The sequence below is a fragment of the Drosophila tropicalis genome, unplaced genomic scaffold (genome assembly GCF_018151085.1).
Source record: "Drosophila tropicalis isolate 14030-0801.00 unplaced genomic scaffold, ASM1815108v1 contig_845, whole genome shotgun sequence".
NCBI classification, from domain to species: Eukaryota; Metazoa; Arthropoda; class Insecta; order Diptera; family Drosophilidae; genus Drosophila; species Drosophila tropicalis.
The window spans coordinates 5,195,003-5,212,602 of record NW_027173338.1 but is presented as its reverse complement, the minus strand read 5'-3'; the positions used below and the strand labels follow the sequence as shown (position 1 = coordinate 5,212,602).

Genomic DNA, 17,600 nt, shown 5'->3' with positions numbered 1-17,600 from the left:
TCTTCCTGTCGATAAATCGATATAAAAAATCTAAATAAAGGTGTTGCCTCTTATTTGTTATTTTCAATTGACAAGCCTCAAAAACAAAAATATTTTCTGTTTATCCCTTGTTGACATTTTAGAATTGCATTCTGAAGAATTTCTTTCAATTTGAAACAAATTGGCTATGCAATCGTTTGAAATCGTTGAAATCGTTTGTTTCCGGGTGCACGTGTTATACATATGTAAATATATAGACTTTACAACCACACGGTAGTCTAAATACATATAATGTAAAACTTTAAACTTCACTAATATAATAGAAAAATATTCCTTCTATGCCAAAGTTTATATACCCTTGCAGTATCTGACTTTAACATATCCAAATTTTATTTGTGTGTCTCATATATAAGTTTTTGAAAATTATGTGATCATAATCACAATTTTGTTTCCTCTGATGTCAGTACCCATAAGTCTGTAAACTCCACAAATATGGGTATTTCTGTCAGATTACTTTTCTATATTATATTATGTCTTATTGACCGTTCTAATCGTTCTCGTTCTCTAAGTTACAAAAACCGCCTAATTTTTATATGAAACCTTGTAAGGGTATTCATATTCATATACTTGAAATTTTTCTATAAATCTGCTCAATCTTCCAAAATGATGTCAGTTGCTTTTCTCAAATCACACTATACATACTATTCAAAATGAAGTTTCTCACCGTAGTTTGCTTAGTGTGCACCTATTTCTGTCTAACATACGCCGTTAAAAATTGTAAGTCTAAACTTCTATTTTATTTTAGATGAAAAATCTTACCTAATAACAAATAATAAAAAACCCCCCTTCTTTCAATAGCCCGTTGTATTCAGCAACCAGGACAAGCAGGAGGCAATGTTATCAAGTGTTTAGCTTATATTCCAAGTTGGACATATTATCCGTCTTCCAAGGAATGCAAGTTCTTCGTATATGGTGGTTGTGGAGGCAATGAAAACCGTTTCGGTTCCAAGGCACAATGCGAGGAAGAATGCAAGGATTGAAGAGAAAATCATTATGTAAAAATGATATTTAAATAAACATTTATTCATGCATTTCGTTTATAAATTCAACATGGAGTTTCTTTTGTATATTTTTTTTCTAACCATATATGCAGTTTGACAGGTCTAGACCCCGCGGCATAATACATATAATAATTAAGTATAATAATGAATAATGAAAAATATGTATTTTCAAATGATATATTTCCTGAATGCCTTAAGCCAGCCTGTATGCCAGGCGATCTCGTAAATTTACAAAGACAGAGTTATCGAGGTTATCCATTATATTTTGTATATTTTTTAAATCCAACTAACAAAGCTAATTTGTGTGTTCGATTTGCTAGTTAATTTGTGAGATAATCTCTTTGCCTTAAAAGAAAAAAATAATTTTACTTCATTTGCGAAAAATGAAGTCCCTATTCTTGATCGTTTACAAAGACGGGTCAGAGAAAAGTCGGTGGGGAGTATGAACTATAAATATATTTCTTTTTACAGACACATACATATGTATGAATATTTAACAAAGGTATTCAATAAAGTTTTTAAAACTCAAGCTGAACTAATTAAATATAAAAAATGGAAAAATATTGTTACGCAAAAGTTGTAATACATATTTGTTGAAATTTGTGGAATTTTTGTCAGTTGATGTTCTCAGTTTACATAAACATGAAGTTACTAATCATCTTTTGTTCGGTTTTTAACCTTTTCGGTGTGAACTATGCCGCCAAGAATCGTAAGTCTAAACATTTAGGCTAAAAAATATTCAATTATTAATCGAATCAACCTAATATCCATTTGGTATTAATCCCCCTTGCAAATATCCATTTGTAATCAGCCTCCAGAATCTCCATCTAGTGGTTGGAGGTATAATGCTCTTTTCCATAGGTGGACATATTATTCGTCTATCAACGAATGCAGGCCCTTTACATTTGGTGGCTGTAGAGGCAATGAAAACAATTTCCGTTCGAAAGAACAATGTGAAGAAAAATGCAAATATTAAAGAGAACTCATTATTATGTAAAAATGATCTTTAAATTCACGTTTACTCATGCATTTGGTTTGTAAATTTAATGTATATTTTTGTGGGGCACAAAATTGTATATAATAATTAGTTATTTCGAATTATATAGTACCTGATTTCGTAAATTTCGAAAAGTCGCTTAGGTTACCTCGCAATATATTGTAGATTTAATTAACTAATTTTATTTTGTTCAAGTTGCTTTCTTACTTGTTGTTGTGTTTAGGATAAAATTAGAGACTTCTATTATTATCGTTAACAAAGACCATGAAAAAAACGAGAGGATATCTATTTGTTCTTAGCCTGAAACGTGCCACATCTAATGATTAGATAATGTTTTTAAAGTTCATGCAGAACTAAATAAATTAGAATCACAAAACGAGTGAAACTGTTACGAAATAATCGTTATATATTTAAGTTGAAAATCATAGAACTAGCTTCACTTTAATACCTTCAGTCAGTACGAATCAAAATGAAGTTTTTCGCTATCTTTTGTCTAGTTTGTGCTCTTTTCGGTCTAAACTATGCCTCCCAGAATCGTCTTTCCGATTATGTGAAACGAATAATGCTAATACCAAACAGTCTTCTCATCAATAACGGTTTGTGGGCTCCCACCAGGTGAAAGAGGAATGTATAGGGGCTACTTTATAAGGTATACATATTATCTTTTAAACAATGCCTGCAAGGAGTTCATCTATAGCGGTTGTGGAGACAATGACAATCGTTTCGAATACCCAGGAACAATGTGAGGCAAAGTGCAAAAATTAAAGAAAATAATTGTTATTCATATATGTACGTGTAATATATATACTTTGGTTGTTAATAGAAATAATTATGTTTGGTTGAGAAATTCGATAAGGATTGTATTTTTTTGGTTTCGATTTATCCAAAATCCTTGAGATTTAATAAAACAGCTTGATGATTTTGAACCTGGGGAAACATAATATAACTTTTATATAAAAATAATTTCATGAAACACAAAATTGTGAGGAAGTTTTTATTTTCGAATTATCAAGGTTGTCCATCTTTATTCTTAACTTCCTCTCTATGGTCTTCATTATTCATCGTTATCAAACGACGATGGAGAATATCAAATGTAAACCTGGTCTTACTTTATACATATGTATGTGTGAGTATTTCAAAAGCCAATTAATAATGTTCTGAAAGTTCAAGCAGATCTAATTAAATTAAAAGAAAGGAATGAAACTGTTACGCAAAAGATTTAATATATATTTTGAAACTTAAAGAATTATCTTCACTTGGTGTTCTCAATTCGAATTAAAATGAAGTTTCTAGCCATCGTTTGTTTAGTTTGTACCCTTTTCGGTCTAAACTTTGCCGCTAAGCATCGTAAGTCTGAACATTTGGGCTAGGATATATAAAATTAAGAGTCCAAATAACCAAATTCCCTTCTTGTCATTAGCCATTTGTGATCTGCCTGTAAGTGCAAATGGACCCGTTAATAAGCAGTGCGTGAAGTATGAGCCCAAGTATACATATGACTCGTCATACAATATCTGCAGAAGATTTATCTATGGCGGCTGTGGAGGCAATGCAAATCGTTTCGACAATCTGTTCCAATGTGAGAAAAAGTGCAGATTTTAAACCTAAATGATTTTCTTATTTTCTGATAATTTTTGTTCAAAACTTTAACATTTATTTTTTTTTTTTTTGTGATAATTATGATTAACGTGGATTTATTTTGTGAATAAATATTTGCACAAATAAAAAAAAAAAAATTATTAATGAAAATTGAATTGAAAGCAAAACATTTTGAAAATAAAATTTTGGCCCGGGACAAAGGCCACAAGAATCAACGATTCCCGGAAGAATAAACCAAGGTTCTTTGCTAGAGTAATTAAACTTAGGATGCTTTGACATTGAAATATTGGAAAATAAGAACAAAATCAAAAAATTACAATATTTTTAAGAACTAAAACAAGAATATGTGGAATACTATTTTTTTAAATTAATTTTTTCATTGTTTTTGCAAATATTTCAAGCCTTTTATTTATATTTTATAAAGTTCATGCAGAACTAAGTAAATTAAAAATGGAAAGATGGAATGAATGATAAGCTCTACAAAAACAAAACTCGCTAAGAGTAAAAGAAAAAATTTTATGGCTACATATTGTTATATATATTTGTTGAAATTTTTGAAATAATCTTTAGTTGGTATTCACAATTCGAATCAAAATGAAACTTTTAGTCATTTTTTGTTCACTTAGCATCCTTTTTGGTTTAATCTACGCCGCTCAACATCGTAAGTTTGAACATGAACCAATCACTCCAAATAATCAAATTATCCCCTATGACATTAGGCTCTTGTAAAAAGCCGTTTGCTTTAAATGGAGACGGGGTTAGAAAGTGTGTGGCCTTTTTGCCGAAATGGTCATATGATTCGTCTACCAAGAAATGCAAAGCTTTCAGGTATGGCGGATGTGGTGGTAATTCAAATCGTTATAATAGCAAGGCAGATTGTAAGGCAAAGTGCATGAGCCGAAGAGAACTTGTTTCAGAATAAAATACCGTTTAATATATGTAATCAATTTAAAATTGTTACCCTATCAAACTCACCAAATCTTACAACTAATTAGTTTACATAAGCAAAACGAATTTCATCATTAACACTTTTATTTGTAATTTAATTCTTAAGTCGCACTTGAACTAAATTGAAGGTATAAATACGCTTTAAACCACAATTATTTAAGCCAGTGTGTTTTTAAGGATAAATATGAAATCAAATTGGATTATATTTACTATAATTTTTCCTGTTTTTACCTACGCTCAAGAAGGTGGGAAAAATCGTGTTACTCTTGGTTAATTTGATTACCAAACTTAAAAATTTATATGTTAAGGTGACTGCAATGGTCCAATTTCGGCTTCATTATATGGAGCTGCTGACTGTAGACCAACAAAGTCTGTCGTTTATAGTTACCATCAAGGATTGGATGAATGCATTACTTTTGGATATTATGGCTGCAGAGTCGAGGGCAATAAGTTCTATAGTTCACAAGATTGTCATGCTAAATGCGTCAAGTCTGGTTTACGGGAAAATCCAAACAAAAAAAGTAAGTAAAATTACAAAAAATTTAATTTAGTATGAACTACATAATATCTCGCTTTAAGCCATCTGTGATCTGGAAATTTCGAATGCAGTGTTTAGCACTCGCTGTGAGACGAAATCAGTGTATAGTTATGACAAGGAGATCGACCAATGTATCTATTTAGAATATGACGGATGCGAAATACATGGAAATATGTTTGTGGATTTATCTTATTGCAGACGTGAATGTGTTAAAAATTTGCAAAATAATAATTAATAAAAAAGCAGTACATTTTTTTATACAAAGATATGATTTGGGAACTATCATATTTATATAATACATTGTAGGTAAAACCAGGGGGGCCGGGGCTAACTTCGACCGCGTCAAAGTTTGTATACCCTTGCAACTTTTTTGGTAACTCTTTCCTTACCTATTAGCCATCAATGTGGAAGAACGCTTTATATAAAAAGGCTTATGTTTGCGAAAGAATGGCCTACAATAATAGGAAATAACGAAGATATTGATCAAAATCACTGTTTGCCACCGATCGTTCCTATGGGAGCTATATGATATAGTCACCCGATCTTTATCAAATTCGACACAGTCATTAACAGATATATTAAATTAAGAAATGTTTAATTTGAAAACAATCACGTTAAAAGTAACGAAGTTATTTACAAAAGTCACTGTTTTCGACCGATCGTTCCTATGGGAGCTATATGATATAGTCATCTGATCTTGATCAAATTTGGCACAGTCGTTTATAAGCGTAATAAACTCTCTAATATTAAGTTTCACGATAATAGCATATAAAATAACGAAGTTCTTGAAAAAAGTCACCGTTCGTGACTTTGGGGTTTGTATGAGAGCTATATGAAATAGTGGTCCGATCCGGCTGAATCCGAGATATACAGCCCCTGCAGAACATACAAGCCTATGTGCCTATACGAGTGCCCACATCAAACAACGGCCAACTCCGGCCTTTTGGAAAATGGTTTATATGCCGATTTTGATCAAATTTGATGTTTTGCTGGATATTAGTATCAAATTCATGTGAGCCAAATTTGATTGCACGAGGTAGAAAATTACCGGAAATAATCGAGTTTTTTTCAAACTACGGGGGCGGAAAGGGGCGTGGCAAAATCTTTACAGATACAAAATGTGTGCATTTACTAAACACTAAACAAATATTCAAACCAAATATGGAGTCTCTAGCTAGAATAGTCTTTAAGTAAATCGAATTTGTTTGAATTTCAAAGGCGGAGAGGGGCGTGGCAAAAATTAAAAAAAAAACTTTACCACCGTAGGTAATACACGAGTTTACATACAAAATTTTGTGACTCTAGATCGTAGAGTCTCTGAGATCTACGTGTTCATACGGACAGACTGGTAATTCAAATCGTTTTAAATAGCAAGGCAGATGATAAGACTTTTGGATTGTTTAAATCTGAAACACATAACTTGTTTCAGAATAAAATACCGTTTAATATATGTAATCAATTTAAAATTGTTACCCTATCAAACTCACCAAATCTTACAACTAATTAGTTTACATAAGCAAAACGAATTTCATCATTCACACTTTTATTTGTAATTTAATTCTTAAGTCGCACCTGAACTAAATTAAAGGTATAAATACGCTTTAAACCACAATTCTTTAAGCCAGTGTGTTTTTAAGGATAAATATGAAATCAAATTGGATTATATTTACTATAATTCTTCCTGCTTTTGCCTACGCTCAAGAAGGTGGGAAAAATCTAAACAAATCATGTTACTCTTGGTTAATTTGATTACCAAACTTAAAAATTTTTATGTCAAGGTGACTGCAATGGTCCTATTTCGGCTTCATTACGTGGAGCTGCTGACTGTAGACCATCAAAGTCTGTCGTTTATAGTTACCATCAAGAATTGGATGAATGCATTACTTTTGGATATTATGGCTGCAGAGTCGAGGGCAATAAGTTCTATGTATCCAAAGATTGTCATGATAAATGCGTCAAGTCTGGTTTACGGGAAAATCCACACAAGAAAAGTAAGTAAAATTAAATAATATTTAAATTAGTATTAACTACATAATGTCTCGATTTAAGCCATCTGTGATCTGGAAATCTCGAATGCAGTGTTTAGCACTCGCTGTGAGACGAAATCAGTGTATAGTTATGACAAGGAGATCGACCAATGTATCCATTTAGAATATGAGGGATGCGATCTGCATGGAAATATGTTTGAGGATTTATCTTATTGCAGACGTGAATGTGTTAAAAATTTGTAAAATAAAAATCAATAAAAATTCTGTACACTTTTTTAAAAACAATTCCAAAATATGTAAATAACAAATAAAGATATGATCTGGAAATGATCATATTTATATGACACACTGAGGGTAAAAAAATTTTCACAGATCTAATCAATATAAAAACTTACGTTAGTTTAGTAGTTAGTAGTTTAGTAGAAAACGAACAAATGAACAGTTTAGGATCTTACAGATGATCAAGAATATTTATACTCTATGGCAAAACATATTGTCATCTACGTTACAAACATTGTGCCTAAAAATAAAAAAGTGTTTCAAATATTCTTGTTTTTGATGGCTCCTTCAATGTTGTTATTAAAAAAAGGCAATTGCTAAAGGCGTTAAGATGGAAAATTAAATTTTCTGCACATCAAAGCAAAACGCATTTAATTAATACTCTGGCCGATGTTTCAGCTTTTATTAAATTAAATATTATACTTTAATATGTGCATTAATTAAATTTTCACACTTAATAAATTATTGCTTTCGAACTACAGCAAAGCTATAAATAAACCATACCATCAATTATTCAGATCAGTGTCTTCAATAAATTGAATATGAAATTAACTTGGATCACAGTGACAATATTGTTTCCCGCATTGATTTATGCTGAAATGGGAGGTAAGTAGCAAGAAATGAACTGAATTTAACAATAAAAACCATTCCAATATATTTTGTTTAACATTTTCAGCTGTTTGCAATATGAAAAGACCGGAAAAACAGGACAAATGCGATTATAAAACCGTGTGGAGCTATGATGTAGCTTTGGATGAATGCCTCTCTTGGGAATCTTCTGGATGCCTTATCAAAGGCAATATGTTTGCTAATTATGCAGATTGCCGATATCAATGTGTACGAAAACCGACAACAGTCGCTTGGATCAAAGATCGTAAGTGCCAGAGTTTGTTTTGTTGGCAAGAGAACAATCTTTTTTTTTGCCTTCAGATAGATGTAATTTAGACATTGTGGATTCATTTGACAATGGTAACTGCCCATATGAACATTTTTGGAGCTATGACAGAGATCAGCAAAAGTGCATTTATCGACAACAAAAGGGATGTGCAATTATTGGTAACATGTTCACCCAAATCGCTGACTGTCTTGATAACTGTGAGCCAACAGCTCATGTGGATCCAACATCATATTCAGAGAACTTGGAAGTCTGCCAATTTCCAATATCATCAGAAATAGTACGCACTAAATGTGAGAAAGGCACGGAAGTGTTTAGCTATAATCAAGAGAGCCAAAAGTGCGAAAAATGGAAATACTACGGATGCGAGATCCGAGGCAATAAATTTGTCTCTTTGGACGATTGCAATAATAAATGCACAAGATTTTGATATTAATATTAACATTTATGAATAATAAATATTATCGATATTAAACTGATATGTCTTATCAGTTAAAGTGTATTTAATTTTTATAATTGTTTTCACTGAACGTAATATTCTACCTTCAAGAAGAAGAAGAGAAGTAAAAGGATGACTAGCTAATTTGGAGCAAAAACTAAACACGCCAACAACTATTTCTCTCTAAGACTTAATATTCGTAAAGTTTTGCTATACGTTATAGTGGTCCGATCTAATTGATAAACTAGATACTGAAGTTGACTAAATTAATCAAGATTGTTACTTAGTTTTTGATGTTGATAGAAACAGACGAACGACTAGTCTGAGATGTCTACTTATATCAGACTAGTTTGTTTTACTCTAGGACAATACATCTCGTCATACGACGAATTTTAAAATACACTCTGTAAAGTATCTAATTCTCAGTTTGCTTAAAAAACAAAAGATTTAAAATTTGCTTGTTTCTGATGCCTCTTACATGTGGGTATTAAAAAGGCCATTGCTAAAGGCGTCACAATGGAAAATTACATTTTCTGGACATCAAAGCAAAGCTCATTTAATTAAAACTCTGGTTGATGTCTCAGTGTTTATTAAATTGAATAAATTATACTTTAAAATATGCTACCATCTATGTATGTAAAATAATCTTAGAACAATATTCAAGCATCAGGGGATTTGAGAGACTTGGCACGAAAGGACTAGGGCTAAGACATCTACATATAAGTCTGACCCTTTTAAATATTCTATGTCTTTCTTTCACATATCAATTGTTACCCTTCTTGTGTTAAGTCCAAAGATAAATGTCAACCGTTACTTAAGTAGAAAAGAGCTAAGAAATTGCTGCAATTAGTCTTGGTTTAGTTGGAACTAACTAATTGGTTGCGACTTTTATTTTTGTTGCAAACCCCTAAAGGGAAAAATAACCTTTTTACTTGTTCCCTTGCTAATTGTCAACTTCAATTTCTTCGTTCAAAGTTCGTTCTTCGAAGGGCATAGTTCATGACAAAATCAGGTGTTTGTTGTTGCTGCCATTGTTGTTTACCATTTCTGGTTCTTTTGATATTCTTGCAGGTGACACGCAAGTCACACACAAAGTGTCAACATTCGAATGTCAATTTCGAAATCAAACTATGCAAATGAACCACCCACTCTCTCTTTATCTTCTCCCTTTTTCCTCTTCTTCCTGAAAGCTTAAAACCTTTAATTAAGGATAAACAAAATAGAAAATACCCAGTCAAATGAGACCTTTAACCTTTAATCAAAATTGTATGGTTAACATTTTTATATCATTTCGGTTTATGTCAATTTAATTCCAATTGAAAGACCGCAAATCATTAATATTATCCAAATAAGAACAAAAAGGTGAATCCGTATGGTGGGAATTCATCATCAATATTAAAAGGCAATTAAAATGAAATGATGTGGAATACAAAAATGAAGAAAAAATTGCCAGACCAAAAGAATTACCTAAAAATCCCTTTGCATCATTATTGAATTTTATTTTAATTGTTCAATTTTTGTTTACTTTACTTGCCTTTTGCAGGTGTTGATTACATTTTTCTGTTTAAGAGTCAAGCCAATTCTTTGTTATTATTGTTAAATATTCTGTCTAAATAGTTAAATGGTTTGTCTAATGAAAAAAATGTTTCAAATGCCTTTGGGCATTTTATTTTTTTTGGTATTTAAACACATTTTATTATTACTTCGTTTACTTTACTTAAAGTGTTCCAAGTGACTTGACTAGCCTGAAAGCAACTCAGAAGTGTAAACCGGAAAATACCCTTGAGGCATATCACATTTTCTCGTCTTTTACTTTATTATTTTTATTTCATTTCCCTTTATAAGTGGAGGCTTTTCTCACTGTTCTGTGTCTGGCCTGTTCTGAAAAGTAGGCTATGCTTTACAGAACATTTTTGGTTTGAATATACTTTTCCAGCACTTTTTATGTAAAATTTTGTAAATTATTCAATACTATAATAATAGAACTTTAGTCAAATTCAAACAAAAAAGTTTGAAATATGTATAATTTGATGGCAATGAAATACCCATTCATTATCTATATTAATGGGTATCAAAGGAAAAGCATATTGCATGTAAATACGTGAGTTCACAAGGGTAAAAAATATTGGAAAATGTTTTTGTTATTTCTTCTGCCCCACCACTTCCCGAAACCATCTGTGATCCACCCTCGTTTCATATTGAAGTGTTCTATGGAAGATTACCGTTCAATTGATTTTGTGACAAACTCGGTTATTTCTACTGCTGCTGTTGTTGCTATTGCTATTGCTCACCTTTTCTGATTCTCTGATATTGTTACAGGTGACACGCAGCCACACACACACACACATAGACAAAGTGTCAACATTGGAATGCCAATTTCGAAATCAAACTATGCAAATGAACCAGCACCCACACACTCTCGTTCCCCCCTTATTCTTATCTGGAAACTCAAACCTTCAATTAAAACCAAACTGCAGGATAAACAAAATAGAAAATACCCAATGGCCCCCGATGAAGCTTCAATCAAAATTGTATGGTTAAAAGTTTTATTTCACAATTCGGTTTATGTAAATTTCATTCCAATTGACAGGCCGCAAATCATTAATATTACCCAAATAAGAACATAAAGGTAAAACCGTACGGCGGGAATTCATCATCAATATTAAAATGCAATTACGATTTTGCTATCGAAGTGATGAGGCTATGATAAGCAAACAAATAATTGCTAGACTAGTTAAATTACCTAAAAATACTTTATTAGATTAATATTTAAATGTTGACCACTTGTCTATTTTGCTAAAACAACTTAAATTATGTAGTTTAGATGTGTTTTTGTTTGCTTTAATAGGGGTGAGTCTTTAAAATGCAAATAAAGAAATTTGATTTATCCTTTATTGAGGTCATTAATTGAACAATGCAACTCTAAAATGTGTTTAATTATGTAGATTGATTTAAGAATCAAGCAATATTCGTTAGAAATGTTGAAAATTGTTAGCTTTGAAAGTTGATTTAGATTTATAATTGATGCTAAATTTTTAACTATATATGGATAAGACAGAAAAAGACATAAAATGGAACACTGACCTATTGAAATATGCCAAAAGTATCGAAACAAGTGTAAGATTCATTAATGTCGTCATAAAACTGTTCAGGAAGTACAATTTTCTTCTTGAATTCGAGTCTGGAGTCTTATAGTAGACCTAAGAAACTGCATACCTCAAAGTTATTGAAAATCCCCAAATATCCTTTTAGAGTTAATCTTATTTTTTAAGGATTCATGTTCATACTTAGTTAGCCACAATTAGGAATACCAAATAAGCAAATGCCCTATTCAATTTTTACCTCATCGAAAGATGTACAAATTATTTTGACTATGATTGATCTGCTAATTCTCTGGCTAAGAACAAATTCTTGAAGAAGAATAACACCAATATTTAACAGTCAGGAGAAGCAATAATCCACAAATTATGGCTCTTACCAACACTAAACCTCATTTCAACTGAATCTCCATCGTTTTACATTTTTGAACACTAAAGTCTCGAGACGTGAATCAAAAATTGACCAAAGAAATACTGAAAATCCTGTAATTTTCGATGCCGTTCAATAAACAAAAATTATGATTCCTAGAATTGTTCAATGATATCAGTAATATAGAAACAGAAACTTTCTTAATTCATCTTAATATTTCAAGTTATCTCAAGAATATTGATTTCCTTTTCCTTTCTATCGCTTAAGTCGTTAGTTAGCTAAATGCTCTCATTCTTAGAAACCATTAGTAATTGATATTGCGAATTCGTAAATTGTTTTATGTTGTTCTAAGTTATATTCAATCGACTTTAAATTATTACAGCCGCCATTGAATATATTTATGAAAATTTAAAAATTATAATTTTTATGCCAATATATAACCAATAAAAAATGTATAAAGATATAACTTACCAATTGATCCCAATATTGAGTTGCACACCCTGTAGTATGTATATATATCTTTGTAGCTGTTGTGGTTGTTGTTGCTGTTGTTGTCAAAGTGGCAATATAAAATCCGAACTACTTATATTTCCAACCGCGCATCGAGTTACATTTTCACATTTCACTGTTACAAGCAGCAATTCAATATTTGTCATGAAATGTTATTAATAACTAACGACTTTAGTTTCAACTTCAACTTGAGGAGTTTGCTGAGAGTTTGCCAGAGTCAAATGGAGGCTGGCTTGGCCAAAAAGGGGGTTGGCCGGGTTGGCGGTCGGGGGACACTAAAGGCGCCAAGAGTGTGCTAATAATAAAGATTCAAAAAAAAAAAAAAAAAAGAAAAATAAAACGAGGAAAGGAAAATATATAAAGCTTCAACAGTGCTACACTTAATCTAGTTGGAGAGACCAGCTGAAGCTACTTGAGCCACAGCAGAGACAACCAACTGCTCTAGCCCCCCCTGACCTCCTGCTCCTACTAGCACCACCACCACCATCACCACCACCTCCACCACCTTCATGTTTAATGCATGGGGACAAGGCAAGGCGAAACAGCAAGACAAATATTGTAACCAGGCAACACAACTTTGACTGGTCTTAATCGCGCCATAGGAGCAACAGCAAATGATGAAGGAGGAGCACAAGTGGGAGACTTGGAGGCTAAAGAGTGGGAGAATAGTTGTCAACCCGCGGGACACCTTAAACTTTTCCCGATTCTTTTTTTTAAATATTCAAAAATATAGCAAAGAAATACCAAGCCGACGAAAACAGCTGGAAACGAAAAAGAAAACAAAAAACAATCGCACACAAATTTTTTCTTGTTATTTGTTTTTTCTTTTTCTTTTTCTTGGTGGACTTATTGCTTCTTTATTTTTTCATCTATTGTCGGCAAACAAATTTTAATGTCACTCGCGGAAAAATGCAGAGAAGGCGACGGCGGCGAAACGATGGTTCAGTATATTGGATACCAAAACCACAAGCAAATTTCTGTGATTTCAACTTACACGTCGCGCAGTCGAAATTCAACTGAAATTTTTCGGTCTTTTTGCTGTGTGAACAACCTGATCCAGACCGGCTAACAATTTCTATGAGAGAGAGAGACAGAGGAAGATGGAGATGTAGACGGAGACAGCGTCTGAGACAGCAGCAGAGATAGATACAGTGTGGGAGAGAGAGGAAGATGCAAAATAGCCAAAAAGAGAAATGTTCATTGAGAAAAGCTAAGCACACAGAGAGCTTTCTCTCTCGCTGTCTCTCTCTTTCTCCATCACTCTCCCTCTATCTCTCTGTGCGCATATACCTAATAATCATAGAGAAAGAAAACTGGAAAAATCTCTGCAAAAAAAAACTGTTAACAATCTTTTAGTCTCCCACAACATTCCAGTCCACAACGATAGATGGAGAGAGAGAGAGAGAGAGAGAGAGAGAGCCAACAATTTTAAATGATTACAATTACAAGTGGTATTCCCCTCTCACACACATTCAATCGCCCTCTCTCTCTCTGTCTGTCACTAAGCTCTTATGATTTTTGACTTGTAATTGAAATTTCATGGATTATTAGTTGGTTTTTTTTTTTGGTTGCTTTTTGCTTTTTCTGTGTTCATTGAAGCTTTCCAGAGAGTTGTTGAAGTAAGTCACCTTTTCATCTCATTTCATCCTCAGCTCAGCATTATCCTCATCATCTCTTTTATGGCCAACTGTTGATTGAATGTTTTTCATAGACATTGGAATTTGTAGTATTTAGTGGGTTTAAAGGATGCGGCATGGGGGGGGGGGCGGTTAGGGGAGGCAACTAAGCCAAAATAAACAAGCAAAAAAAAAAAAGCAGCAGCAAGCAAAGCAAAAAAGCATGAAAGTATGGATGGAGGGAAGGGCTGCTTTAGTTGGTTTATTGGTTCAATAAGCCTCTAGGGCAAAAGAGGTGAAACCGTTCATGTTGCTGATGATGATGCTGCTTCGTTTGTGTCTGAAGGTCAAGACCCAATGGGCCAATTGTGTGTTGCTGTTTGACGAGAAAGTAAAAGTTAAACCCTAAAATAAAAAACTAAAATCGAAAAAAAAAAAATTGTGCCATGGCTTTGAGATGAATTTAAATGGCATTGTATTGAATAAAAATAGCTAAAAACAATTGAAAAGTAATAGATACTGTGTCGGGATTGGAATATAATAAAGTTACGTAGCATTTTACCTGCAAAAATGGAGAATTGGCAGTTTGAATTGTATAAAAATTAGCCAGGAAATCAACGACTACTTAAAAGTGTTTGGATAAACTCTTAAATGTTCCAAAATGAGTTAAAGAGGTTTACGAAACCATTTTCAAAAGAGTTTAAGGAATATGATAAAAAGTTGCTGCATTTTAGCTGCAGAGAAAGAGTATTGGCAGTGCAATTTGTATTAGTATCAAATATATTTTTGAGCAAGTTTATTCCAGGAAATTTTCTATACTTCTTGCATATGATTTCTTTATTAAAAATTGTTTAAAAGTGTTTAGAGGGACTCTTAAGTGTCTTAGAAGGACTTCATAATGTATACAAAGATATTAAAAAAACTTAATTTTTTTAAAAAGTTTTAATAGAACTACAGAACAGTAAGAAATAGTTTAGAGAATCTCTTCATATTAAATCAAGTAGAATGGTTTTACCAAAGGAATAAGAAAGGAATATGAAAGAAAATAGAGAAAGATCTTGAAATTGTTCAAACATATATATAAAGTTGGCAAAAGAAAAATGTAAAGTAAAATTTAGAGTGCTAGAGAAATATCTGTCCATTTTATGGTTCCTAAGAGTTTTTGTTTTAAAATAATTATAAATGATGAATTAATTGTCTCTCAATCAGCTATTGGTAACCTCAAAACCTTCGTTAAGATATAAATTAAATAGGGATACAAACTTTGTTTATAGGTTTTCATGATATATTCAAATAATTTAGAATATTTTAAGGCTATTCAAATGAACTCATTTTTCCCCTTGTTAAAAATTTAAGAAAAATGAAATTTATTTTTTGGTGTTCAATAGATTTTTTTATTGCATTTTTCATTTCGTTTTTGTTGTTGTTGGTTTTTTTTTTTGTTGTTTTGTTTTGTTTTTTTTAAATTTTTTATATATTTATATAATTAATTTTAATTTTGAGAGAACATTTGTTTTATTTTTAATGTTTTGCAATTTTTCATTTTTTGTTTTTAGTTCAAATAGTATACAATTTGCTTATCTATACAATTTAATAAAAAATAAATTTAAAAAACAGGAGAAAAATAAAAAAGTTTTAAACAATATATGTAAACAGTTTTTGTTGCTTGCTTTTAATGTATATATATATATATTAAGATTAATTATCAATATTATTTAATTAATTAATAATTATTAATATTAATATTGATTTTTTTTGTCGTTTTTCTTTTATATTCCATTGTAAAAACTTAACAAATTGTTTTGCAAACTTTGTTTCATTGTTTATTGTTGGTTTCTGTGTTTTTTTCCTTTTTTTTTTTTTTGATGGCAAAGCGATTTTTGTTTAATATTTCTTTTCGTTTTTTAGTTGTATATAAACTTTTCTTAATTATTATTATTTAAGTTGAAATGTTTTTTATGCAATTAAATGTTTTGCTTGCTGAGAGAGAGAGCGAGAGAGTGAAGGAAAGAGATGGAAATATTTCATCGCAAATTTACAAGAATTTTTTGTTGTTTCGTTTTAGATTTTTCGCCTTGATGATTTTGAAAGAAAAACACAAGTTTTCATTTAGATGTAATTTTATGTGAATGTAAATATATGTATATATATATTTATATGTTTGTATGTTATTGTTTTTCCAAAAAACACCCCCATCCCCCCCGTTTCTAACGCCCTTTTCTCATTTCCCACTTATGTAGATATATACATGAATAAGATATATCTAACTTTGCATTTTGCCTTTGGCTTTTCTTTTCCTGCTTGTTTGTTTGTTTGTTTTGAAGATTTTCCACGCTTAATTTTTGAACTGGTTAAAGCAAGCAAGCAAAAGCAGCAGCAAGAGCAACAGCAACAGAGATGGAAAATCTTGTTGCCTTTGAGTTTTCCATTCCTTGACATGGAGTTTTCCCCTTTGCACAGGTTGAAAATAATTGAAGCTAATTGGTAGTCGAGATACATGTCAGAGAGTGAATAGAGTGAAAAGTGTGTGTGTGTGTGTCTGTCTGGGATGGAGAGGATGAAGAGCAAATGAGAGAATTGTTTTTCCTAAAGTTTAGAAAAGTTTTCTTCTGTTTGAATTTTAACTAGTTTTGTTTTCCCAATTCTGTTTGATTGGTTTCGCCCCTCACAAAATTGGATAATTTGTAAGCAAAATTAGAAGTTTTCTTCTTTTTTTTTCATTTAGGCTTGGGTTCTTAAGTTTTTTGTTTTCTTCACATTTTCTACCTCATCCTCATTGGTTTGTTTTTTTTTTTTTTTTGTTTGTTTTTTTTTGTGTTTATTTTGGTTTTCTTATGAAATTAAAGCTTTAAAACCAGCAAAGTCTTTACACAACGCATAAGGAACTGGCAAACCGAGTTTGAACGTACATAGTTTGTTTTTGTTTTGTCTATTTGTTTGTTTGTTTATATAAAGCATTATATTTAGTGTGTTATACATATTTAATTATTATATACAGTAGTTAATGGGTGGGAAAAAAAGAATACAAAATAAAATAAAAAACAAAAACTGTTTAAAAATGTTGCCAAGCAGTTTTCTTGTTTTGTTTCTTGTAATTTAGTACTTAGTTAGCTAGAGAAATATGTTGATTGATATTTGATATATATGTTCATGATATGGATAAATCATATGAGAGAGTCAGTAAATTGTCAATTAGTTTTTGACAGATGATGGCAAAGAGTTGCTTTACACCGTAAAGTAACCAAGAATGGAATGACTTGTGAATTTGAAATATTCTTTTTTA

The 17,600-nt window shown here is 31.6% G+C and overlaps 1 protein-coding gene and 3 long non-coding RNA genes across 4 annotated transcripts in view; 3 read left to right on the top strand and 1 right to left on the bottom strand.

Moving 5' to 3' along the window:
* LOC137580726 (uncharacterized) overlaps nt 1-13,099 on the bottom strand; it is a 39,122-nt gene extending 26,023 nt beyond the window's left edge. Inside the window, exon 1 of the mRNA XM_068294840.1 lies at nt 12,663-13,099. The gene's annotated coding sequence lies outside the window, so the exon portion shown is untranslated. The remainder of the gene's footprint in view (nt 1-12,662) is intronic.
* LOC137581281 (uncharacterized) lies at nt 1,667-2,884 on the top strand. Its single transcript, XR_011033111.1, has 2 exons — nt 1,667-1,749; nt 2,535-2,884. It is a non-coding gene; the product is annotated as an uncharacterized lncRNA (long non-coding RNA).
* LOC137581418 (uncharacterized) lies at nt 4,337-5,278 on the top strand. The gene is made up of 3 exons (XR_011033141.1): nt 4,337-4,829; nt 4,893-5,105; nt 5,164-5,278. It is a non-coding gene; the product is annotated as an uncharacterized lncRNA (long non-coding RNA).
* On the top strand, nt 6,732-7,339 carry LOC137581442 (uncharacterized). Its single transcript, XR_011033157.1, has 3 exons — nt 6,732-6,827; nt 6,901-7,113; nt 7,172-7,339. It is a non-coding gene; the product is annotated as an uncharacterized lncRNA (long non-coding RNA).
* Nucleotides 13,100-17,600: the final 4,501 nt, after the last annotated feature.